General features: G+C 39.7%; 1 protein-coding gene across 4 annotated transcripts in view; it reads right to left on the bottom strand.

Moving 5' to 3' along the window:
* LOC134348131 (actin remodeling regulator NHS-like) overlaps positions 1 to 27,357 on the bottom strand; it is a 469,821-nt gene that overhangs the window by 103,087 nt on the left and 339,377 nt on the right. The window lies entirely within an intron of this gene.

Genomic DNA, 27,357 nt, shown 5'->3' with positions numbered 1-27,357 from the left:
TAATTCATAAAATCACGGACGATGGAAACAGACACTTTGGCTCACCGTTTACCGTTTACAACACACACTCTCCATTCATACTTATTTTACACAACCACACTTCTTCTCCCTGAATTCTCTTCAACCGTACCCCCTCCACCCTGTGCCCCCATACCCAGAGTCACCTAGGAGCAATTTACACCGGCAGTCCTCCCAAACTGCACACCTTGGGGAACGGGAACACTCACGGGGAGAACGTGCGAACTCTATACAAGTAGCAGTGGAGGTCTGTATTGGACTGGGGCCACTGGAGCCGTGAGGCAGCAGCCTTCTAGCAGTGCCACTGATTGAAGAGTATATTTTAAACACTAAGATAATTATTACTATCTATAATTGACCACTGGCACTCTCAGATACAGTAATAAATAACAACAAGGCTGGATGATTACCACCCATGATATTACCCACTGTAGAGACCAGCATCTCCCAGGTTCGAATTCTACCTAAGCCTTACAGTCTGATCTTCAGCCTGTGGTTTCAGTATCATTCGGCTGTGATGGGTTGGGGAGGTGGGGTGGTTGGGAAACTAAGACAGGTTTCAATATGTCTGATCCTTCTTCCATCGATGATATAGGACAACATAGCTCACGGCATGACAAGTTAATCCACTCTGTCAGAGCTGTAGCCTTCTATAATCTTGTGATATTTTGATACTTTGATGGGGTTGCAGGCTAGCAGAAACAATACATACAGGGAGAAATTTGTTGCATAACAAATGCAAAACATCAAATCACTTTGACTGAATGTTGCTTCCTTAATTATGATTCGTTGAATTGCAGATTTCTATGTATTAAATTTGCCAACTAGCTAAGTTTTTGAACAGTCTATGACCTCTTGCCATAGCCCAGTAATAATGTCTTTATCATGTGCTTTCACAAAGTTTGAGAAACGTAACCGAAACTACTATTAGCATCAAGGGAGCAATTTTTATTTACATTGATGATTGAATGTTCAACCACTAGCTTACAATACCTGTCCCAAAATAATTCTTTATCCAGCAATTTGCACAGGTTCCACTACCAATTTATTCCTTTGCACCACAGCAAAGAAACAACTAAAGTGCCCCTGTTATCAATGGGAATATAAATACGCTAGAACTAATCCCACAGAGTACTTTCATTGTGAACCAGTTTGTACAAGTGAGACAAAGAGCCTTGCAGATTACAACATTATAGTTCAAAGCAGTACATCTGATTCCTTAGTACCTTAAATTAGGAGAACACCAAAATTGGGGATTGAATCTAACTTTGATCTCTGGTCTGTTTGCTAATTTAAGACATGCTGTTAGCAGTATGTGATTCAATAGGTAGCGTTCCATTTCCAAGTCAGTAGATTGTAGGTTTGAAACCCACTTGGAAAAACATGCAAATAGTCCGTTTGACTCTCCAGTGAAGAAGAGGGGATGCAGGGACACGTTCGGCACAACTCTGTGGGCCAAAGGGCCTGTATTGTGCTGTAAGTTTTCTATGTTTCTATGTCTTGTGCTACCTCTTAGTGCTACCTTGAAATGTGGTCCCACCTGCTCTTTCAGTTTGAAGTAAAAAAATAACGGATGCATGATTTAAAAGAAGAACAGGGGTGGGAGGGGTCTTTCTTCTGATCTCTTCTGGGAGGTGCATCACCTTTGAGACACCCTAAACTGGACCACTTTATGATGGCTTCCACAGCCAAATAGGCTGTAAGTACTGGATTGCATATGGTCATTTTACAGTATTAAAGGCTTCTGGCATCAATAGAGATAAGTCCCACTGGTGCAGGAGAGGGTACAAGATGGTCCAGTGGATGATCCACTGTGGTCTACGGACACACATGGCTTTGCGAATATGTTAATTTCTGCAGTTGACAACTTGAACAAAACTAAAAACAACACTTGTGCCTTTATTTTCCCTCTTTTTTTTTTGCAACCCCTAAACCTCAATGTATTAATGGCTCAGTAGGCAAATCGGGCTTGAGAATTATTACTTCATCTGATCAAATGTATTGTATTTTCTATGTCCAATCCTAATGCAGTTTATATTGCAAAGCAGAATTCAATATAACAATATCTGAAACAAATTTTAGGCTCTGTTTTGCCGAGAACAACATCTAAATGAACCTCTTTCTTCAAAAACTACAGCTGGTGTCTCATCCTTTAAGAAATCTTTTAAATACTCTAAAAAATATTTGACTTTCTTTAATGGATCTTAATCACCATGAGAAAGGCCTGTCTTCAGATAGCAGATTCCTTTGTTACAAATACAGTGAGATTAGTATTTTAGCAAAAGTGAGAGGTACTCTTACACAATATTATTTCCTGATAAGCAGCTTCAGTACAGATTCATTGCAGAAAGAATGCAGGTTTAGGCTTTACTGTATTGCACTCTTCAAGTAAATAATTCATATATAAGCCTCATGTGGAATTTTAATGGAATGAAGAAAGTGTTTTGGCATTAAGAGTATAAATATTCAATCCAGAGATGATCTCTTTAAAGTGTATTATTTTCATTCCTTCATCGCCACATCAGGGCTCTAATGCTGTAGCACCTGTACAATTGAACGATTGATCTGTGACCTCTCCTCAAGCACCTTGCCCTCTGACTCAGTTAAAGTGACAAACATCCTCTCCATTATCATCCTTTATTTGTGCATCTCCATATTGGCCTGTATAGCATCTTTCATAACTAGAATCCTACACTTATTCAGCATATAGCACCTGTGGTTTCTGTTTGAAAACCCAATTAGTCCTGTTTTCCTGCTCTTATACCACAACTACCCAAGTTTCTCCTCCTATATTTTGAAAGTAACCAGCTTTGTCTAGATATTTTCAGGCAAAGCATTTTTAATCGCATCAATAAATAATTCCATTCATTTCCCCTTTTGTTCTTTTACAGCTTATCTTAAATTGGTATGCTTTGGTTCCTGATCACTCTGACACACTAGATTCAGTTTATCCTGATTTAGTCCATGAAAAGCTTTCATCATTTTAAGCAACTCTATTAAATATTTCATTAACCTTCCCTGTTCCTTACAGAAAAAATATATAGCTATAGTCTTCTCATGAAGCTGAAGGTTTTTATGCTACTGCTGGTTCTGAGAGTCCAATATCCATGAGGCTTTAAATACATTTAATATAGACCCAGAGCTGCACATTTATCTTGGTCTACACACTTGATCGCAAACTATCAATTAGGTTTGCAGATCCTTAAATTAAGAAAAGGATGATACAACAAGCCCCTACAAGGTATCCTGCAGTGTTCTGGCCAAGTGTCGCTCTTGTTTTGTCTCCCCAATGAGACAAAATCTTTATTCTATATTGTTTCTTCATAGTATGCCTGTGACTCAGAATTCACCAGGATTCCAGACGGAAATTTATGATGTTGCCTCCCAGGGAAGAACTTTAGGCTGATATCCAATCACTTATTTATTAAACATATTTATCAATACTATGTCCAAACCTATTCGGATTCAGCTGCAGCACATCTCTTTGATCACCCTAACTTTGAGCCCAAAATGACACCCTCCACCAGTGCAGTAAAGTCAAATGCAGTTCACAGCCGGACTTGACATATATATGTAAAGTAAAACATTGCAGGGAAAAGAGCAGGTTCATGGGATTCATTCAAAGTGTCATGAAACTCTGATTTTATCTGTTTTGTGCCATTTGGTTCTATGAACTCCCCTGCTTGGGCTGGGAACATGAGGAAGTTTAGTTGGTAGCACGTTTTAATGCTAAATATAAAAAATAGCACGGAATGGTAGCGTGTTCTAATGGGTTTGATCAGTTTTATAAACAATGACGCACACTTTGCATTGGTCTTCTCACAACATGGAGCGTCTGTCTGCTGACATGAAAAGGTGTAACATGTTCCGAGCGAGTGAAAGGGCCGGTAGATAGAGCAATGGGTGGCCTTGCTATAAAACTGATTATTAATTCTATCAGAAATGCAGAAAATTGTAGTAAACTACAGGAAGATAACCATTCTAAAAATACATTAACTATAAATGGAGAAGATTTAAATATGTAAAATATAATGTGATAAAGCAGTGTTTTCAAGGTAGGTGATATTGTCCCCCTGGGGGCAGTGAGAGTTTCTGAGGGGGTGATAAAGATAAAGGGGGCACTGGAGAGGATCAGTAGCGGGGGGGGGGGGAGAGCTGAGAGATTACAGGATTAACTTTTTAAATTAATTACTTATTATAAGTATTTGATACTTATTATAAGCCTCAGGACTCGCACCACCAGCTTCAAGAACAATTACTACCCTCAACCATCAGGCTCTTGTATAAGGTGGGGGGGGGAATGTCGACTCAGACCATGAGAGGCCTGCATCGGGCATTTTCGTGCCTTACAAGGCGCAGATTGGAAGTCTGTGTGGGCCGCCATTCCTCACACAGACACTAGAGCAATGTGTGGTTAAGTGCCTTGCTCAAGGACACAAACACGCTTCCACAGCTGAGGCTCGAACTAGCGACCTTCAGATCACTACACGAATGCCTTAACCACTTGAATAAAAGGGGACAACTACACTCATTTGCCCCATCATTGAAATGTTCCCAAAACCAATGATCTTACTTTTTAAGGAATTTTTTAAATCTCATTATCTCATGTTCTCACTATTTATTGTTACTTATTTATATTTGCATTTGCACAGTTTGCCATATTCTGCACCCTGGTTGATCTTTCACTGATCCTGTTATAGTTACTATTCTGTAGATTTGCTGAGTATGCCCACAGCAAAATTAATCTCAGGGTTGTATATGGTGAAATATATGTTTTTGAGAATAAAATTTACTTTGAAAGTTAATCCTCAGTGCCTCATAATTAATTATGATGATCACACACTCATCTCATCTCTTGCTAATCTACCGTTCTCTTAGACTTTGCTCAAAGCACATTATAGTTGTTGAAAAGCAGTGTGGCACTTCTGTATTTGGCTTATCATGAGAAGTCTGGACATTATGCCATTCACTATTGAATTACGCACGGTAGTGTAGTGGTTAGCACAATGCTTTACAGTATTAGTGACACGGGTTTAATTCCTAATGCTGCCAGTAAGGATTTTTTTTACATTCTCCCTGTGATCGCGTGGGTTTCCTCTGGGTGCTCTGGTTTCCTCCCACATTCTGAGGACATACCAGTTGGTAACGTAACTGGTCGTTGTAAATTGTCCTATGATTAGGCTAGGGTTAAATTTGGGGCGTTGGGCAGCATGGCTCGTAGGTGTGGAAGGGCCTATTCGGTACTGTATCTCAATAAAAAATATATATTAGCAGGTATGATTCCCATACTCTAATCATGCAGTGACACAATTCCTGTGAATTAGGGTATGGTGCTCAGTGGGTTAAAGCTCAGAATCTACCCTTTCGAATGGTCTTGATTGCATTTCTTTAGCCCATGGCCCAACGAAGATACTGCCGATGTAACTTCAGACAGAGAGTCAAGTATTGCCTGAGCTATGATGATGCCATAACTTTCCCCTTGGTTGACCATAGTGCTTGAGATTGGACTTAAACAATCGGTGATTGATCGTAGTCATTAATCCATAATGAAAATGGAAAAAGCAAACCAAATGAAACGGAAGTTTAGACAGTATAGTGTGGAGTATCTGAAATATGTATTTTTACCAGCACCAAGCAACAAACAGCAGAAAATCTGTTTGCTGTGTGAAAAGTATTTTCTGGGCCGTACCCTCCAAATATCCGGACCCGCCTCTCGGTTTTTTTGCACTTACTTTCCATTTTCCATTTTCTATTTATGATTTACAATTTAAATTTTTAATATTTACTATCGATTTGTACTCCAGGGAGCGCGAAGCACAGAATCAAATATCGCTGTGATGATTGTACGCTCTAGTATCAATTGTTTGGCGACAATAAAGTAAAGTAAATGAGGCAACAAAACTGTCCAGGAACACTTGAAGAGAATACACTCTGATAATGCAAACAAGAACTTGCCTTATTCTTTGTCACTTCATGAAAACTTTCAGAAACACAAAACACTTCAAAACATTTTTGCCAGCACTTCACAACAAAAAAGAGATGGATTGTGCGCTTCATAGAACCATTCACTGCTCATTGATAAATCTGGAAAGCCCCATACAATTGCAGTAGAAATGATTCTGCCAGCAGTAAGGCAGGTTCTGAGTATAATTTTGCATAAGTCAACAGACCAAACAATTAAAAGCAAATCTGCTCAGCAACAACTCTGTTCAAAGACAAACATACACAACATATTAAAGCAGATATAAAGAAGGCAAGACAGCGGCTATATTTCATTTGGAGTTTGAGGAGATTTGGTTTGTCAACTAAAACATTCAAAAACTTCTACAAATGTACTGTGGAGAGTATCTTGACTGGCTGCATCACCATCTGGCGGAGGGGGGGTGATGGTGGGGGCACTGCACATTATTGGAGTAAGTTGCAAAAAGTTATAAGATTAGTCAGCTCCATCATGGGTACCAGTCTCCGCAGTATCCAAGACATCTTCAAGGAGCGGTGCCTTAGGAAGGTGGTGTCGATCATTAAGGACTTCCAACACCCAGGACATGCCCTCTTCTCATTGCTACTATCAGGAAGGAGGTACAGAAGCCTGAAGGCACACACTCAGTGATTCAGGAACAGCTTCTTCCCGTCTGTGCTGTACTTCTCAATGACTCTATGACTTTGGCATCCAATTTCTAAATTGACATTGAATCCATGATCACTAGCTGACTACTTTTTTCTGCACTACTTACTCTAACTTAACTATTTAATAGACATATATATATACTTAATGTAAGTGAGTTGTTTTCCTCTATTTTCATTTATCATATATTGCATTGTACGGCTGCCATAAAGTTAACAAATTTCATGACAATATGCTGGTGATATGAAACTTGATTCTGATTCTGAAGTGCTTTAATTTCTCAACCTTTGTACTTCAGCATTTTTCAATTTGTAGCACACTGTTTTCTTTTAAATTCAAGGCTGTAGTGATCCATATACAGTAATTGAAAGCTAATCAATTTCAGACTACTGGTATGTACAGATTGAATAAATTCCCTGTTAATAATTATCTATTCATTTATATTAGTAAATTACTTCTATTATCTTGTAACCACAGCAGGTGTTTCCATTTGCGATCTACTGATCTACACTTTTTACAATATTTCTTGCTGGAACTCCAAAACCTCAGTAATTGAGCAATAGAATCAGGTAACACCTGTTTATGTGCGTCAGAGGCTGAGATCCAAATCAACATTAACAATTTCATTAATGCATATAAGAGAATGGATTTTTCATTCAACACCACAAGGCAACCTACCCCTGCTGCACCACATTGGCCTCCAACAATTAAAGTCCATCCCTCGACTCCGGAAAATATACACCACCACAAATCTCAGTGAAGAACAATAATCACAATGAAATTCAACACAAATTCAATATGCCAATACAAATTTTTGTTGTTTGAAGAAAAGGGTTCTTAAAAGCTCTAGACCTCAGATATGGCACAAAACTCATTGCCTACTGGCAGCAGTAATCTCTGACCTGCTATATGATTATGAGTTCTGATCTACCTCTGGGAATAGCTGGCTCATAACCTCTCAAATTGGAGAAGGAACATTTGTGTGTTTGGAGCACACAGAAAATTTGCATAAGTTTCAGAAGGCATGAACTACCTCATAAATTACCTACTTGCCTGCCAAGTTGGCTATCGCCTGCCAAGTTGGCCATCACCTGCTCTGTTTGTGCCCCACATTGCTTCTCCTCTGTTTAGAAAATTATCTTACATAGAATTTGGCTTGAAGATGTCACTTGAAACTACACTTCAAAAAAAATTCACCCAAAATTATCTCAAAGAGAGTTTTTAGCAAAAACTACATCAAATGCAAATTGAGTGTGCTGCTCTCGTCTAATAAATTAACTAACATTGAGTGCTTCCACCAATTAAGTGTGTTTGTGGGTCCACCAGGAACTCCAGAAATTAAGTTTATTTTTAGACATATGAACACTGATATGGATATTTTCAAACTTTTTGAGTATAATTTATTTTAGAGTTATTTCCTCTTGTGCATGAATCTGACTAACAAATGTTTCTGGAACATGTTTGGAAATTATTTTTGTTTAAGATCAGTTACCTGTAGCAGGCAAAACAATCTGTTCAAATGTTCTTTTCTATATAATAAGGAAACTTCGTGTGCTTCAATAAAACTTTAGCAAACTAACACTCCTAAATATATGAATAATGATTTCTTAAAGCAAAGAAACTTTGCTCTAAATCACTATCTGATTATGTTGGTTCATGAAGATTTTCTGTTCTGCACTAACCACTACAGTACTGTTTTAAATACCCTCCATGGCTTCATCCTTCCATTACTATGAAATTTTTGCTATATAATCTCCTCCAATTTCAGATCTCTAAGTTATCCAGAATTGTAGAGGCTATACAATTGGTAGTTTGCCTTCATTTGCAAAGATCCCACGTACAGTCTCGCCATTGTAGATCTAGAGCACAGCATCCAATCTTAAAGATGGACACAGGGAAGGAATCATCCTGTGGGAGTTTACTTTCCAGTTCTCGTGTCCATTACAGATCCAGTGTCCAGATTCCAGCATTAACTCAATGCTGGTTTGGGAGGGATAGACACTGCAGATCTACCCTCCCTTAGAATCTGTTCATAGAATCTCTTCAAAGAGAGGGTGTGTAACAAGTTGGGACTGTAATAGAAGCTGTGGTTCCATGAAGAGAGACAGAAGGAACTGGTGCCATTTTCAAACACTGGCTAAGTGGCCAGTTCTGTTTTAACTATATATTTTCGCCAATTACAATTCTAGAAGGTGTCTGCTTACTAACCTTTCCTGTGATATGTCCAGGATTTTGCTTAACACCCAATGTCAATTGAAGATCCAGTAAGCTACACCCATAGCCCAAAGGTGCCTATTAATAAAGTGCTTTTTTGTGGAAAGTTCACAGGCAGAGAGCAATGGACTGTCCATGTCAGATCACAGGAGAATATTGAGCACCTGGAGGAATCTCAATGTAGTCACAGGAGAACCTGCAAACTTCACACAGAGAGCCTCTGAGGTCAAGATTGAACCTGGCTGCCTGATGCTATGAGACCTTGGCTCCACTAGCTGCTCTACTGTGCCTCACTAAATTTCCAAAGCGGTCTGATTATAATTCCAATGCACAGTGCAGTGCAGAACACAGACTCATTCATATTCTAGCAGAAATTTCACTTGTGGGTTACTCTCTCTATTAACATTTATGTCCATAATTGTTGGAATATATGCAGCCCTCAGTGTAATACTGACCCATTAGTTATTTGGCAGGGATTTATACCAGACCTTTATTACCTCTATTCTGAGGTTGTGCCCTCTGGTCCTAGACTCCCCACTTCGATTGTTTTCCAGGCAAAACCGGTTAAGACTGCAGTTAATAACCGCAGTGTAGAAGGAAATCAAGATAGTTTTCAACAGTAAAGGAACATATAGGACATAGCATTGTGTCATTGATTCCGACTTCTGCTCTTAGCAGTGGAATTCAAAATAGAGCAGCAATATTCTGTGTTTAGCTTTAATGGTTAGAACATATTGGCGATATTCAGAGTATGACAGTGATATTCATAGCACGGCAGCCATATTCATAATAGTGAAATCACTGCAGTGTTCAGAATATTGTAGGCAAGTTCAGAGCACTATTGTGCATGCATAATACAACAGTGCAATTCATAATATAACAACGGATTTCATTTTGTCACATTGGAATTAGTAATATAGCTGTTGTGATAACTGAACTCAGAATATAACAATTAAACTTTGAATTCTAGAGACTGGTATCAGGTTCATTATCTTATTGTTTATAGACCTTGGCAAAAAGAGAACACTATAAAAGTGCTTTTGTTTTCAGTGAGTGTGGACAAGGCCTGTAATTATCGCCCCTATCCAAATGCCCTTGAGAACGTTGTGATGAACCGCTGTCATGAACCTCTGGTGAAGTGACTGCCTTAGTGCTGGTATTTCATGTGTTCCAGGATTCAGAATCCGTGACGGTGACAGATGTCCAACCCAGAACAGTCTGAGTTAGAGGAGGATCTGCAGGAAGTGATGCTTTGATGTATCTGCCCCCCCCCGATGTTTTGAGGAGATAGAGGCCACAACTTTGAGAATTCCAGCCGCAAAAGCCAAGTTACAGTTGAGGTTGCAGTCCAAAATACAAATGGGACATAGGTGAAGACATATTGTACTGGCGATAGAAAAAGTAAATATTTACAGGTACCACCAGCTGCTGCTTTCTCCTGGATGATGCCAAACTGCGTAAGTATTGTGGAATTACACTTATCCTTGGATTTTTGCTTTATACAGTATATACTGCAAAATCTTTGAATAATCTGCAGCTGATTTACTGACTACAAAAGATTCAGATTTTAACCATTTTTTATGGTTGCAATACTTACATAGATTATGTGGTTAAGTCTCTATTCAGTTGATCACAAAGAATCTCTTGATTGACAGGAATAAATTTTAATGTCATGGGAAAGTGATTAGACTGCCTTTTTAGAGAGAGTTACTTCCACTCATCAACCCAAGTATGAATATTGTCCAAATCTTGTAGGTGGATAGCTTCATCTTCTGAGGAGCAGTAAAAGAAACTAATACTATACCTGAAACAAATATTCCTTCCCCTGAATTTATCATGAGGAAATATCTAATGACACAGCTGAAGATGGAAGGACAGATCAGCCCCTTGAGGAATTCTTCCAGCAACTTCAAAGAATCAACTTCCAGGTATCCAGAGCAACACACACACAAAATGCTGGAGAAACTCAGCAAGTCAGGCAGCATCTATGGAGATGAACAAACAGCTGGTAGTTCGGGCAGAGATTCTTCCTTGGGACTGGGAAGGAAGGTGGAAAATGCCAGAATAAAAAGGGGAGGGGAGGGAAAGGAGGACTAGGTAGAAGGTGATAAGTTAAGCCAGGTGGGTGGGAAAGGTGAAGGGGTGGAGAAGAAGGAATCTAATGGGAGAGGAGAGTGGACTCTGTGAGGAAGGGTAGATGGAAGGGAACTGGGGGAGGTGATAGGCAGGTGAGGAGAAGTGGTAAGAGGTCAGATTGGGGAATAGAAACAGAAGGAAGGGGGAGGGAAAGAAAATCACTAGAAGGAGAAATCAATGCTTATGTCAACAGGTGGGTGGCTACCTACATGGATCTTGAAGTTTGCTCCTCCAACCTGAGAATGGGAATGGAGATAGGAATTAATAAGGTTGGCAGATGGAGCGAAGGTGAGGGAGAAGGTGAATGGGCAGGTGTACCATTCTGTCACTTGCAGGGAAATGTGCCAAGAGAGAGATTAATGGGGGGGGGGAACAAATGGACAAGGAAATCATGGAGGGAGTGATCCTGGCAGAAAGCGAAGAGTTGGGGGCGGGGTAAGAAAAGATGTACTGCTTGCTGGTAGGATTCCACTGAAGATGGCCAATGTAGTGGAGAATGATGTCCAGCAGTTTTAACAAGGCTTCTTGATATATCACATGCTGGCTCAATCTCAAGGACAGTCACTTTCACATCGCTCCTGATATTCAGCTTCTTTGTACCTCTTTGACCACAGTCTTAATGAGATGTGGAATTGAGTGAATATAGTATAAATCAAACTAAGCAACTGTAAGCAGGCAATTGGTGTCAGCAATGCCAGTGTCTAAGAACAATAGCAGCTAGAATCAAAAGCCTAACATGAGGCAAAGGACAATTATAGTCCTGTATCACCATCATTCTTATGTTCTGAAGAATGACATCGAGCAACACATTGTTTGAGAATGAAGTCTGGAAGCTTTGTGTAACATTACCAGATTAGCTTAAGCATGTTTTATGATTAGCATAACAAAGCATATCTCTAACTAACCAAAGTATAAAAAGATGAGTATAAAATTCCTATGACTGTGCCATTCAGAATGAAGACTTAGAATTAATATCTCTGAACAACTGGCTCAACAACAGCCCCTGTAACCTTGAACACGTAGCTTTATATCTCTTTATTTCTATTGCTCTTATCCAGCTTACTTAGGTTCTACTTGTGCCTTTGTTCTCTTGATATCAAAAGTAGACATGAATTTGCATTCGATGTTCAGAAGAGATGGGTTGAGATAAATTACAGTGTCCAGTTCAACATGACCATCAAAGTACTGACACAGCTAGCTAACATAGCGGGGAAACAAGCGAAAGATACCTCAATGAGCTGGTTTATATTCTGTATCATTAACCTCAGAAACATCATCTATGATACTTGCTTTTTAATTTTGTCTTCCATGTTTTCCCCTAGCCTCCTCATTGGATGATATGAGAGCCTAAATGGATACAGTTGCCTTAACTATGATGTGTTATGGCCTGCTGCAGCTTATAGTTCAAATTCATGTTATAATTTTATTTATTTCCTTTTTTTTGTGCTGCAGGTATCACCTGCAAGGCCAGCAACTACTTCCTTTCTCTTGTTAACTCAGAGAAGAAATTGGTAAGCCACCTTCCTCAATTATTGCAGTACTTTTGGTGAAGGTGGTCTTCAATACTGTAAGGTAGGGAGTTCCAATTCTGAGTCCCGGTGATAATGAAGGAATTGTCTTGTATTTTCAAGCAATTTTGGCATTTACCTTGGATTTCAGTGCCCAGTCATTGCTAACTGCATTGTCATTTGCCTTGTTCAGTTAGCTGGGCTCTCAAGTTCCTGAGCAGCTGGCATCAGTTCAGGGTAGCATAGCTGCTAAAATAGTCTGTACATCTTAATAGCAGAAATGGATTACAGCTTAATATGGCGATGGAAGTTACAGATAGACTGTTGTGTTCCAACAGGACTGTTGGCTAGAAAGTATGACAATCAGTGAACAGGGATGTAGGCAGACATTTTGTGAGACTGTCCTTGCAGTCACCATTTTGTGAACTGTTTGATGATATGATTCTTGCTCTGGGATAATTTAATCAGAGTAATTGAACATGACACAAGGAGTTTCTGCTTAATATCTGCTAAACCTGAGACCACTCTCAGATAAGAAGCTGCTTATTGTGTAAATTGACAGGTATGCAGAAGTAATCTTGTCATCTGAGCCCAGTATCTGGGTGACCTGGTTTGACTGGTTTGAAGCAGTCAGAGTTGAATAGAACAAAAGAAGTCACCTAAGGCACAGAGTTGAAGGCAAAGGCTATAAAACAATACTGCTTGCAGCCCTGGGCTAGATCAAATGGGAATCTAACATAGGCCAGTCAAATGACCTCCAGCCAATGAAATTGAAACATCATGGATTGAGCTGATAAGAAAAAAAATATAGACGTAGAGGATTTTGGGAACTCAGACAGTGACAACTCTTTGGAGACCAACCATCACGGATGTGGAGGGCCCCACATCGGACACGTGGAGATCACATTGGTACCATGAGGAATACCAGGCAGGCGTAGACTTTTCCTGGGTATTATCTTTTCTATTCTGTTGTGTATTTAATATTTCAGTACTATTTGTGAGTAATATTGTAAAAATATATTGTACGAATAAGCAATCTCTGTTGTTTACGTAATGCATTGCACGTTATATGTAAAAGTACGTAAATGGCATACGTCATATGTGCGTGCCTCACTGAAGTAAAAATGAAGTACACACGTTTACCTCCCTGCCCTTTGTTTTCCCTACAACTAGTTTTTTATGTTTCAGAGTTACAAAGCATAACATATTCTTTGACTGTTCATGGGGAGGTCGGGGACAGCTAGTAGGTGTGCACATAGGTGTTAGTTCACATGCTTATGAACTGAGATAATAAAGGTACTTGCCAGTATGGGCTTTCACTGTGCCTAACTGAACCTTGCTACTAAGAGGTAATCCTTGCAACAGGACATAGTGGTCTACCAGGTTTTTTAATGCTGCCATGAACAAGTAAAAGATCAGTATCATCACTGTGCCCAAGATAAACCTGCAAACTAGCAGCAACTTTGAAGCCAATGAAGGAAAAGGGATTGCTGTCCCTAATCCCACTACCCATGTTCTTCCTACCTCTCATTTCAATAATGCTTCTGATCTGAAAAGCCAAGGATGGTGCAATCATGCACCTATTGCTTACCCACTCTTCCTACACCACCACCATACCCTTGTGCTTTTCTTCTTTCAGGCAGTCAGGAATTAGTGGCTGCAAAAGCCAATTATTGAGGAGGAAAACACAGAGCCGCTTAATTTAATATTACCAGTCAACGGTTCAGACCGTGACATTTTGCAGAGACTAGTTTAAGAGCACGGATCTGCAACTGATAATGCAAGTGGCTTGCAGCCAGGATTACGTAGGGACCTACTTGTGGGAGGATAGGAACTAAAATGTTTGCTGCAGAGGTCCCAAATTTAAAGCAAGATGGGCTTAGGGAGGACATTAATGATGATGCACTGTGAAATTTTTGATGTGCAAAGCACTGGGAGACTTGTCAAAAACCTCACGTGCAATGTTGGGGAGGGTGGCAGGGCTGGGGGAACAATCTACTACACACAGGACTTTGGATACCCTCCAGCACCTCTATTTAGATATGACCATGTCACACTGCTGAGTTCACAAAAGGCATCTTACCCACACCTACTCCTGCCCTCTGCTGGCAGTCACAACCTCCTTCCAGCAGAGAATGCAGTCTGTCAGTCAGAGCCGTGAACTGTCCTGCCCCTCCCATTCACTAGCAAGGCCCAGATGGGATCCGTTAATTCTCTGCCTATGCACTACTGCCCTTGGGGTCTTCTTGATCACAGATAAGAGTTCACATTGAGTTACTCAGACTAATCCAGCCTGCCAAAGTGCTATCTCAACAAGTAATTAAGAGGTTAGGGTTAATATCATTAATATCAGGTATTTCACAACTGTAGGCTGTTCCTAAGAAATGTAGTTACAGTAGTGATGAAGGAACCCCACGGCAGACATGTGCACAAGGTCCAATAACATGACAAAATGACGGAACCCTTGCCTGAGGGATAATATTGGTGCAGGACTCCCAAGAATGAACTTTTGTTAAAGTAGTGGGCAGGGGGTTAATGCAGACTAGGAAATCATGATTCTCTTCTGGAATAACCTGAACCAGCGTGTAAATGAGTTTGTGATCTTTGAGACTTTGCTCGTAATTGGAGAACACTATAATGTGCAGAATGGATCCCTCACATTATCTGCTCTTCAGAAGATCTTGGTTTGGCTGTTCCAGTCAAATCAAAGTTGCTAAGTCATTCTGAAGCCATTTTCTACTTTTGAGCACAATCTCAGCTGAACTTAAAAGCAAAATGCCAGAAGAGCATAGTTCCAATCTACTTAATCTGAACAGAGGATTTCTCCATATGAGAGAAATAGGAACGTGTATGTAATTGTAATGGGGAGCTCAGTGTAATACATTCTGACTAGGCAATGGATTGAAAATAAATATGCAGACTTAAATCAATGTTTGCACGTAAACAAAATCTGATTACAAAGAAAGACTTGCATTTATTTAATGTTTTACATAACTTTGGAATGCTTCAAAGCATTTTACATATAATGAGCTATCTTTTGGAGTGTAGCCTCTGTTGTGATGCTGAAAAATTCAACTGACAATTTGTACACTGGTGCCATCAAACAACACTAACTCACTAGCTGACTTACTCACCAGTGTCTCTTTAGGATTACTTGGCTCCAGACCTCTTCACAACCTGGTTCAAATGTGGGCCAGACACCTATATTCTAGAGGTAAGGGTATTTCTGCCCTTGACAATGGAAGTGTTGGAGATCAATCATATTCATTTCAAAACTTTGAACAGGGTTTCTACAAGGTAACCCAAACTCCCTCAACTGCTTCATTGATAACTTTCCTTCCATCCAAGGTTAGAAGTAATTGGTAATTTATTGATTGATTCATAGTGCAATCATCAATGAACAGTCTTTGATTCCATTCACAGCTCCTTGGCCAATAAAGCAATTCTGGCCAGCATGTAGCATCAGGCATGGACTTATACTAAGTGGGGAGTAATATTCATGCCACACAACTACCAGTCAATGACCATCACCAACAACAGTGCCTAACCACAAACCCACGACATACAATGGCATTACTACTGCAAAGTCCCCGTGTCAACATTCTAAAGATTGGTATTAGCTAGAACTCAATTAGAACAATCATAAATACCATGTCTACAAGATCAAGTCTGAGGATGCATATCCATCAATGAGTGACTCAGAAATTGATGCCCAATGTCCTTCTACCACCTACAAGGCGCGTGTCAGGAACATGTTAGATACTTTCTATTGCAGTACGAAAATTCCCAAGGTCTTCAATGCCATCCAAAATTAAGCAGCTGAACCCATGAAGTACCTTAACACCCATCTTCTCCACCACCAATGCACAGTAGCTGCAGAGTGCAAGTATAAAATGCATTACAGCTACGCATCTAGGCTTCTCTGACCTACATCCCAATCCCAACCTCTTTACCCAATTTGTGGGTTCCCTCCATCTTACAGGACCTTGGTTAAGAAATATATTACAAGTTCCTCATTATCAGTGTGTCAAAATCCTGCAACTCCCTACTCCACAGTACCATGTGAGCATCTCCAGCAGAAACAAATACAATGCCTGAACAGGTACAGGCAGGGATCCCTCTGAAAAGACCACCATTCCTTCTAATAGGCCAATAATCCATTTAAAAAGACCAGGGCTCCTTCTGATAGGCCAAAGCTCCCTCTGACAGGTGTCAGTTTCCTTTGCCATGGCCTATAGAGAGAACTCTGGCCTGTTTAAATGGAATCCTGGACTTTTTAAAGGGAACCGTCATCTGTCGAAGGGAATCCTAGCTTTAAAAGTCTAAGTCTGAAAGATAGCAAATGTAACCCATTATTTAAGAAAGATATGGTGAGAGAAATCAGGGGACTGTAGGCCAATTAGCCTGACAACAGCAGTAAGGGCACATGGAGTCTTTATTTGGGATGTGGTAACAGCACACTTGTAAATGAGGAAAACACTGAACAGAGGTGGTGTGGATTTATGAAGGGGAGATCACACTTGCCAATCTGAGGCTTTGTCTGGCTCATTAGGGTGAACCAGTTGCTAAGGGGAAGCTTTCCATAAGAGGCCATGTGAGAGATTATTAAACAAGATAAGGGAATATGGTATTCAAGCAATATACTGTAAAATGAGACAGAAAACAGAGAGTAGGAATAAATGTGCTATTTCAAAATTCTGAGGCTAGTCATAGTGGGGTGCTAGGGCCACAGCTATTCCTCAACTATATCAAAGATATAAACAAGAGGACCAAGTACATTATATCCCAGGGGTTGTTTTAGAATTCTCTATCAAAAAGGGTATGGAGGCTGAGTTGCTGGCTATATTTAAGAAAGAACATGATAGTTTTTCAGATATTAAGGACATTAAGTGATATGGGGTTTATGTGGGAAAGTGACATTGATAGAAAAGGTAAGTCATGATTGGAATGATGGAAATGAAAGATAAGAATTTTTTTTATCTCTGAGTGTGAAAGGACTCTGTAATTCTCTGCCTTGAAAAACGATTGAGACAGAAACCCTTATTACATTTAAAATGTACATGTATGATCTGTAGGGCTATGGACCTAAAGCTGGAAGGCAGAGATTTTCAACCAGCCCAGATGCATTCAGCCAAATGACTTCCATCTGGGTCATATTTCTTAGATATTTTATGAACTGCACTAACATTTGAAAATATTTGCTTTTTAATTATAATATATCTGTTTGAATAAAATGCAGACTATCATCACAAGTCACTTTCTTTTCTTAAATAAAAATTTGTCTGAGTTTAGAGAGCTGCTGCTTGGGGTTGCTACAGGTTCTTGAAAGCCAGGAAAAGGGGAGAGGCTGAGTTCATAATCTAGGACTACACACAGAGCTATGGTGGAGGGAATTCTTATTTCTGGATTTTGTACTAATTACTATAAATGATATTATGGCTTAGTATAACCCTGTAGCTATTGAGAATCTATGCCAATGTACAGAAAAGAACGATCTCAGAAAGTTTACTTTTCATAGTGCAGGGATCTTCAGAATAAAGTAGTGAGGTCACTCAGTGAAAAGACAAAACATAAATTAAATACTTAACTAAACTAGGAAATAAGAAACTAACTTTAATTAAGCACTGAACTTAAACTGAAACTGAACCTTGCACTAGCTTAACATATAATAGTCTCACTGCTACAGCCTAAAAGTACAGCTATTTCTTACATTATTCAGCATAATAACAGGTAAGTGAACACCTCCATTAACACAATATAGTCAGTAAAGAGTATACAGTATTAGTTTCCTATGCAACAAGATGGAACCTAGATAAAATTCACATACCAGTCCACATCATTAGTTATTAGAGATTATACAGATTTCACACCATATATACCCTCAACAATACTTTGCAACAGAAAATGCCAAAGAGCACTGTAATTGATTGAAGTACTATTCTGATTTTAGAAAATTAAATGTTGGCCTTTGACTGACACATTGAGATTCAAAATGAATTCATTTTATATATACATGCTGAATCATTTCACCGAGCCATCTCTTTACATGTGTTTAAAGTTGGGTTCAAGGTACTCAGTATATTGAAACAGATAAATTACAACAACTACAAAGGGTGCAGTAAAGAACTTCATCTGCAATTGGTTTGCCTTGCAGCCAGCCAACCTATTCCTGATGCTCTTGATTTAGATCTAATTTTACAGGATCCAGTATTGTAGCGGTATCAAAACCTTCTGTCAACTGCATTGCTGTCCACCTGGCAGGTAAATGGCAGACAATCTCTCTACAGGAACCTCTCCGCACACATTCAGACAGGAAACAGCATTTAAGTGATGTTTTGTTAATTTAAGGAGTGGGGCAATGAAGGTAGGGAGACATGCCACATGACTGAAAATGCACTATTCTGGAAGTGAAACATAATAATGACCATTTTCAGATCATTTCATGGGACTTTGGATATTTGAGTGAGCAATCATCTGCAAGAGTTGCTCTTGAACATGTGATGTAACTTCCATCAGTGGTCTCAATAATCATCCAACTCCTCTTTAGGAGCATTACTGGGAAAATTGGACTATATTGTCCAGGGAGTGCCTTACTCCAAGGCCCACAAATTTTACTTACCACAGCTCTGTACTGTGATCACGAGGGTGTGTCCCATCATTTACCTTTTATCCTTTTGGCCTAGGTGCACATCAGATTTGCCCAGCTAACCTCCTAACCACCCACTACAAGCCCCCAAATGATCAACAAATGCCCTGACCACAATTGTCCCTGGACCTAACCACCCAGTCATCCCAGGCCAAAACTACAATTACCAATGACAATAGGTGCTGGCCCATCAAATTCCCTAAATCTACAAACTCCCTGGTGACCTAACACTCAACTCCTGATTTTTATGTCCCTCAGCCTCTCAACCTCCTCAATTCTGCAAATGCTATGATCAAAGTCTAAATCCCATTCTCACCCCCGAAAAGATGTGAAACTTAACTGCTAAGATTAGGCAACCAATGTTTGAACATCAACTTCACCAGCCTTGTTTATGTTTCTGATCACCAGCCCTTTCTTTCCCTAATTTGGCTCCAGTTCTGGACTTGTATAAAGGAAAACTGCAATGATGATTCAGTAGCAACTGATTATCTTAGGCATTACAGATGTTTATTGCAATGAGACCAAAAATATTAATTTTTATTACACTCAAAAAAATTTTGTTTTATACACAAATTCCATATTTTATGGCACCACATCCAACAACTCCTATTGTCCTCCAAGTTAGCAGATTACCAAGGCCAAGTAGTTACTTGTTTAGTCTCTACATTCAAATGACAAAAATGAAACATATTTTCAATGACAAGATCTTGGCAGTAGTTTTCAGGTCCAAGCCATTGCAATCAGAGTAAAATGAGGAATGATGCTGAATGTTGAATAGATTTTATTAGTAATCAATGGTCTATGTAGTTCTAGACAAGACAGGCTGTCATGTTCTGGTAGAATCAAATTGTTTAAGTTGACAGGCTTTTGGGGAAAATCTCAAAGAATTATACCTTCTATGTAGTTGTCATATTGTAAAATGAGAGGCACTTTCTTGTTACTATAGAATTTTTAAAATGTACTTAATAGCAAATTCTGCCACAATTATCTGTTTTATTCATTTTTTTTAAATAGGGAAAGAAAAATTTCTGTCCGTATGGACAATGGTTATCTGGATTTTGATAGAAGGATTAATGGTAATGATAGTGATATCATTTGTAATAGTAATGTTATTTGTTAGTGGCTTCGATGATTGTGTTAAGTGGAGGTAGTTGATGGTGTTTGTGGAAGTTTTTACATTGACATAATGCAGGGGATATGCCTACAAAATGAACTTCACCCATTTTGTAGCTCCATTTTGCACCTACACCAAATTAGGTGTTCTGCAAAAACAAATCAAGAAATGGCCTAAAATCCTTTTTGACCTGGCATTGGGAGGTTCATTTACAGAAACAAGTACTAAAACTGGATCTGCATGAGTCCTAAATTCAGTGCAGGGAATCAGAATCAAAATCGGGTTTATTATCTTTGATTTCATGAAATCTGTTGTTTTACAGCAGCAATACAGTACATAAATACAGTACTTAAAGTTACAAAATGAAATTTAAAAATAAACAGATAGTGCAAAACGAGAGCAAAATAATGAAGGAGCATTCATGGGTTTGTGGACCATTCAGAAATCAGATGTCAGAGGGGAAGAAGATGTTTCTAAAACACTGAGTGTGTGCCTTTAGCCTCTTGTACCTCCTCCCTGATAGCAGTAATGAAAAGGGGGCATGTCCTGGGTGGTGAGTGTCCTTGATGATATACACCACCTTCTTGAGACATCGCCTCGAAGATGGTGAGGCTTATGCCCATAATGGAGCTGGTTGAGTTTACAACTCTCTGCAGCTTTTCTGATCCTGAGCATTGGTGTCTCCATACCAGACGGTAGTGTAATCAGTTAGAATGCTCTCCACAGCACACCTGTAGGGATTTGCTAGAGTTTTTGGTGACATGTCAATTCTTTTCAAACTCCTAAAGAAATATAGCCTCAAGTATGCCTCCTTCAAAATTGCATAAAAATATTGGGCTTAGACTAGATCTTCAAAGATGTTGACACCAGGAACTTGAAGCTGCTCACCCTTTCCATGATGACCCCTCAATAACGACTGGCGTGTGTTCTTCCAACTTCCCCTTCCTGAAGCTCATAATCAATTCCTTGGCCTCTGTGATGTCGAGTGCAAGGTTGTTGTTGCAGCGTCACTCAACCACCTGATCTATCTCACTCCTTCATGCCTCCTCGTCACCATCTGAGATTCCGCCAATAATAGTTGTGTTATCAGCGTATCTGCAGGTGACATTTGAGCTGTGCCTAGCCACACAGTCATGAATGCAGAGACAGTAGAACAGCGGGCTAAGACCACATCATTGATGTGTGCCTGTCTTGGTTGTCAGCGAGGAGGAGATGTTACTTCCACACTGACTGTGGTCTCCCAATGGGGAAGTCAAGGATCCATTTGCAGAGAGAGGTACAGAGGGTCAGGTTTGGAGCTTGTTGATTAGTACTGAGAGGATGATGGTGTTGAATGCTGAGCTGTAATCAATAAACAGCAGCTTGATGAAAGTCTCACTATTGTCCAAGTTGTCCAAGATTAAGATTGCATCCGCTGTAGACCTACTGTACTGCAGCAGGTCCAGATCCTTGTTTAGGCCATGACCAGTCTCTCAAAGTACTTCATCACAGTCTATGTGAGTTGTTTGGGCAGATCTCCTGATTGGTGCCCTTTTGAAGCAGGTAGGAACTTCCGCCTACAGCAGTGAGAGATTGAAGATGCCCTTGAACACTTCAACCAGTTGGTTGGTACAGGTTTTCAGTGTCCTGCCAGGTAAACCATTGGAGCTTGGTATGAGATGTTTAGAAAAATGACTTGTCTTTAAGCCTGCAGTCTCCATGGCAACCACGTAGCAGCAACATATATTTTGACTACCATGGAGTTTACAGGCTGTAGGAAAAGGGAAACAGTTCTCATTTTCACATAAAGGCATATGCATTTTTCCCCACTGAGATGCAAGCATGAGGAAGGTCCTGTGCATTTGTTGGACCATGATGCACACCAGGCCCATAAGATTCAGTCCAAAATGAGGTGTCTTCAATTGTTTCCGTTGGCAGTTCAAATCCCCAAACCATGAAACATTGGTAACAGAAGTTTCATGGTCACAGAAGGAAATCTGAACATTACTTTCCACACCTGCTGAATGAAAAGCCTTACTCGATTTTTTTCCTAAAGAGACCCAAGTTCCCTAAGTGTGGTGCCATTTATCAGGAAATATAAATATGTTGCTGCACTGAATATATAGGAGTACAAACTCATTCATTCAGTTGTTATCTTCAGTATATGTGGACCGGCACAGCAGGAGGTGAGGGTATTTTATTATCATCTGGACTGTGAGCTGAAATATGTTTGAGTTAAATGTCATCATACGTAGCAATCGCTTGTTTTGCCTCAAGGTATTTATTCTGAAGTCTCCTTATTAAAATGATCTCTCTGTATTGAGGAATCACCTGTGTCTCCTGCAGCCAATGTCTGCTTCATCCTCCCAACTACAAGATGTGAGATTTAGTTCTATAAGCTGAGCAAAAACTGACAGCTTTCCTTTTCCTCTTGCTCCTTCCAGAGAGGCAAGTGGGAATGGAACACAAAGGACATGGTTCAACTTGAGACCTGAGGCGATTTCATTCAGAAATAATCTCCAGCACAATCTGCATCAAGTAAAGTTAAAAATGGATTGTACATGACCAAAAAAATAGTACTATGTCATCCAATTAGAGGCTACACTGAAATTATTGCAGGTGGTAGTATTAATGGTGGTGTTGTTGGGGACTGTGGAGTTCCTGGCTTTAGGATTAGTAATTATGGTTATAATGATGACCATACTAGTCATAGCATGAATATCGATGACAGGCTGATGTAAGTGGTAAGGGTAGTATTGAGAAACTGAGGTGATGAGTGGTATTATCACTGCTGACAGTGGTAAGGTGTTAATAAGTGTTTTGGCTGCAGCAATGCTGTTAATTGCAGGATTAATGCTGGTAGTGGTTATTATGTTAGTGTTGCTACTTCCAGATTGTATATGATCTCAGGGAGCCTGATATCAGGATTTTCCCTCCAGTGGAAAATAAAACTACTGGAATGGTACAGAGACTTACAGATTTTTCTACAGAGTTTAAACACTATACTTAATAAAATATTTATTAATTTTTAAAAGTTTTTTTTAGATTATGAGAACACTCAGTCCTCGTTTATTGTCATTTAGAAATGCATGCATTAAGAAATGATACAATATTCCTCCAGAGTGATATCACAAAAAAAACAGGATAAACCAAATAATTTCACATAATTAATCCAATTTTTACTTAATCACTAACAGCATCATATTTGGAAAAGTTAAAATATACATTGACTTATTAGTCCCTGCAAAACCTTGCTTACAAAATCTACGGTGAGTATATAGCAGCCTATAATCCTTCCTTGCTAATGATATCATCACACATCAAGTGCACTGTGGGTAGATTTCCCTTATTATTGCTGAGGCAAAATCGATAAGCCAATAATATGTTCAGACAGGAAGAACTGCACTGTCCTAATAAAGTGATTTTCTACTCATCAGTTTAAATGGAAGAAATTATCAAGGTGGTCTCATTATCAACATGCAATCACTTCAGCCTGATTTTCCATTGCACTTCATCCAAGTGATCCTCTATTCCAAGTGCCAGAAACAAGACTCCATCATCATCATTGAAAGTGAAAAAGGCCGAACACTCAGCTGAAACACCATAATGTTAATATATTCTCTGAAGTTTATCAGTTACCCAGCTCAGGCAATGAGCCAAACAGACTGGTAACATTTTAGCTTCACCTCTGCTTTCTCATGCAACTGCAAGGAAGTCAACAGTTACTCTTGCACCTTTTCCCTTCCTACCACTCAAGGATCAAGTCCTTCCCGTCAAAGCAGTGATTCCCTTATACTTCTTCCAATCAACTGCTCTGGGCTTGGTGTTTACAATGTGGATCGGAGAAAACAAGCACAGATTGGGTGATCACTTTGTGGAACGTCTGTGTTCAGTGCACAGGGTGACCCTTAGCTTCCAGTTTTCTGTCACTCTAATTCTCCTACCCACTCCCAATATGACCTACCTGCAGCCTTCTGCATTGTTACAATGGGGACCAATAAAAGCTTAAGCAACAACTTATCTTCTGGCTGAGCACACGTTATAGCCTTAGTACTGAATTCTCTGACTTTAGTTAATTTGCTTTCTTTCTACTTGCATTAGAATTAGCTGTTTCTACTTTTCATCCATCTGATTTTGCTCAGTTTTTCTTCTCTGTTAGTATTGTCTAGCCTGATGGGGTATATCAAACATCCTTGCTATTAGTTGACAGTAAATAGAAAAAAAGGCAGCAAAATCTGATTCTAACTGCCATGTTAACGCAGTTGGGCTCACTCTATCAGAGACAGAATCATAGAGCTACAGTACAACAGGTCAAAAAACAAGCCCTTCAGCCCAACATCTATGCCAACAAGTTGCCTAACTACATTTCATTTGTTCTGTCCAGCCCTTCCATCTATTCTCTGCTTGGAAAACTAACCATTTTTCTCCCAGTTCTGACGAAGGGACTCAGGACTGAAATCTTAAATCCGTTTCTCTTTCCACAGATGTTGCCTGAGCTGCTGAGTATTTCCAGTATTGCCTGTTCATGAAAACTTGGTTCTGTGCACAAGTCCTCCAACTGTGTATTATACCTTGCCTTCCCTTAATTGCTTGCTGCATCTGTATGTTTGTTTTCAGTGACTGGTATTGCACGTATATCCAAGTCTGCTTACAACTCAGCGCTTCCCAACCTACACATTCGAAATAATATACTGTCTTCCAAATCTCTGGCATAATGAAGTTAAAAAGTAAAACTGAACAAGAAGCCGGAAATAAAAGATCAAATGTAGTTGATGAATATCAGCATTTATTAACTCATTAGTGAGTTGCTGAGGAAATTCTCTTGATGAGATTAGCTGATGACAAGGAGAGATTTCTCATTGGCACTTGCGGAGTTAACATCAAGTATCCTCGGTTATGCTGATCAAATAATAAACTTCTACAAGGGAAGTTTGGAGGACAAAACATTGGACATTGATTTCTCTAACTCCCAGTAATTTCCAACTCTTCCCCTTTCTTTCTTTTTCCATTCCCCATTCTGGCCCCCTTCCCACCTGCGAGGGGACATTTTTGAGTGTGGAAGACAATAAGATCACAATTCTGCCCAATTTTTAAAAATATAGTCATGGCATGAAAGGTTATGAGGAGAATGGGGTTGAGAGGGAAAATGGATCAGTCATGATGAAATGGCAGAACAGACCCAACGGGCTGAATGGCCTAATTCTGCTCCTATGTCTCATGGTCTTATGGTCATTCCTTCTCTTCTCATCACATGCTCACCTCCACCTGTTGCCCATCCTCGTTCCCTTCCTCCCATGGACCGTTATCTTCTCCCATTAGATTCCTCCTTCTTTAGTCCTTTACCTCTTCCACTTATCACCTCCCAACTTCTTACTACCCCCCCCCCACCTTCTTATTCTGGCTTCTGCCCCCTTCCTTTTCAGTCCTGATGAAAGGTCTCATCCCTAAATGTTGGCTGTTTATTCCCCTGCATGGATGCTGCTTGACTTGCTGAGTTCCTCCAGCATTTTGTGTGTGTTAATCTAGCTAATAAGTGTGTGTGCACACAAATGTTGGCTCAGAAATTGACAAATAGCTTGTCACCCAAAACAAACTGAAGTAATCCTTTGATAAAATGTTTAGCTCCAGCAGACTGCCGATCAATTCCAATGTTATGCAGTCTTTAATTACTAAACACTTAGACACAACAATCTGCTGCATGTGCAATTACCCAGAAAAGTACAGCTATTATGTATATCTTGCCCCCAATTATGCAGCAATCAAGGTTGGCTAAACCTAAGGGAAAAAGCAAGAATTCTCCATGTGACAACCACTTTACACAAGCTGCTTCCAATTAAAGTTCAAAGCAAATTTTATTACCAAAGTACACGTATGTCACCATATACAACCTTGAGATTCACATTCTTGTGGGTATATTCAACAAATCTATAGAATAGTAACTGTAACAGAGTCAAAGAAAGACCACCGACTAGGGTGTTCAACCAGAGTGCAGAAGCAAATGCAAAAATAAGAAACAATGATATAAATGAATAAGCAATAAATATCGAGATGAAGAGTCCTTGAAAGTGAGTCCATAGGTTGTGGGAACATTTCAAGGATGGGGCGAATGATATTGAGTGAAGTTATCCCCTTTGTTCAAGAACCTGATGACTGAGGGGTAATAACTGTGTCCTGAACCTATGGTGCAAGTCCTGAGGCTCCTGTACCTTCTTCCTGATGGCAGCAGCAGGAAGAGAGCATGGCCTAGGTAGTAGGATGCTTCTTTTCTGCAACAGGACTTCATGTAGATGTGCTCAATGGTTGCAAGGGCTTTACCCATGATAGACTGGGCCATAAACACCACTTTTTGTAGCATTTTCTGTTCAAGGGTATGTTTCCATTCCAGACTGTGATGCAGTCAGTCAAAATACTCTCCACCTCACATCTATAGAAGTTCATCAAAATTTTAGATGCCATGCACAAGCTCTGCAAAGTCCAAAGGAAGTAAACATACTGCCGTGCTTTCATACTGACAGACTGGGCCCAGGACAATTCCTCTGAGATAGTAACACCTAGCAATTTAAAGTTACTGACCCTCTCTACCTCTGATCCTCCGATGAGGACTGGATCATGAATCTCTGGTTTCCTTCTCCTGAAGTCTATAATCATTTCCTTGATCTTGCTGACATTGAGTGAGAGGTTGTTATTATGACACCAATCAGCCAGTTTTCCAATCTCCCTTCTATATACCGATTCATCACTACCTCGGATTTGGCCCACAACAGTGCCGTTGTTGACAAACTTGAATTAGAGATAGTCCAACCAATTTCTTTTTTCTATGTCACAGCTCTCATTTTTCACATTCTCCTTTGTAATATTCAGCCTTACTTATATCCCTGCATAAAAGTTGACGTATGGACGTGACTTTAAGAGGCACTCAAGCTTCATCACTGGCTAATGTTGGTAACATCCAAAAGGTTATGCCTGTCAGGAAGCACTGAAAAGGCTAAGGAACTTTTCTCCAAAAATGACATGGCTAAATCTAAACAAGCAAGGTCTTTACAATACAGAGCAAGAGAAATGAAGCCTTGCATTTATATAGCTTCTTCCTCAGCCATAGATCATCACATCTCTAGAA

The sequence above is a fragment of the Mobula hypostoma genome, chromosome 6, assembly GCF_963921235.1.
Source record: "Mobula hypostoma chromosome 6, sMobHyp1.1, whole genome shotgun sequence".
Lineage (NCBI taxonomy): Eukaryota > Metazoa > Chordata > Chondrichthyes > Myliobatiformes > Myliobatidae > Mobula > Mobula hypostoma.
The sequence above is the reverse complement of the archived record's forward strand: the minus strand, read 5'-3'. Positions and strand labels throughout refer to the sequence as shown.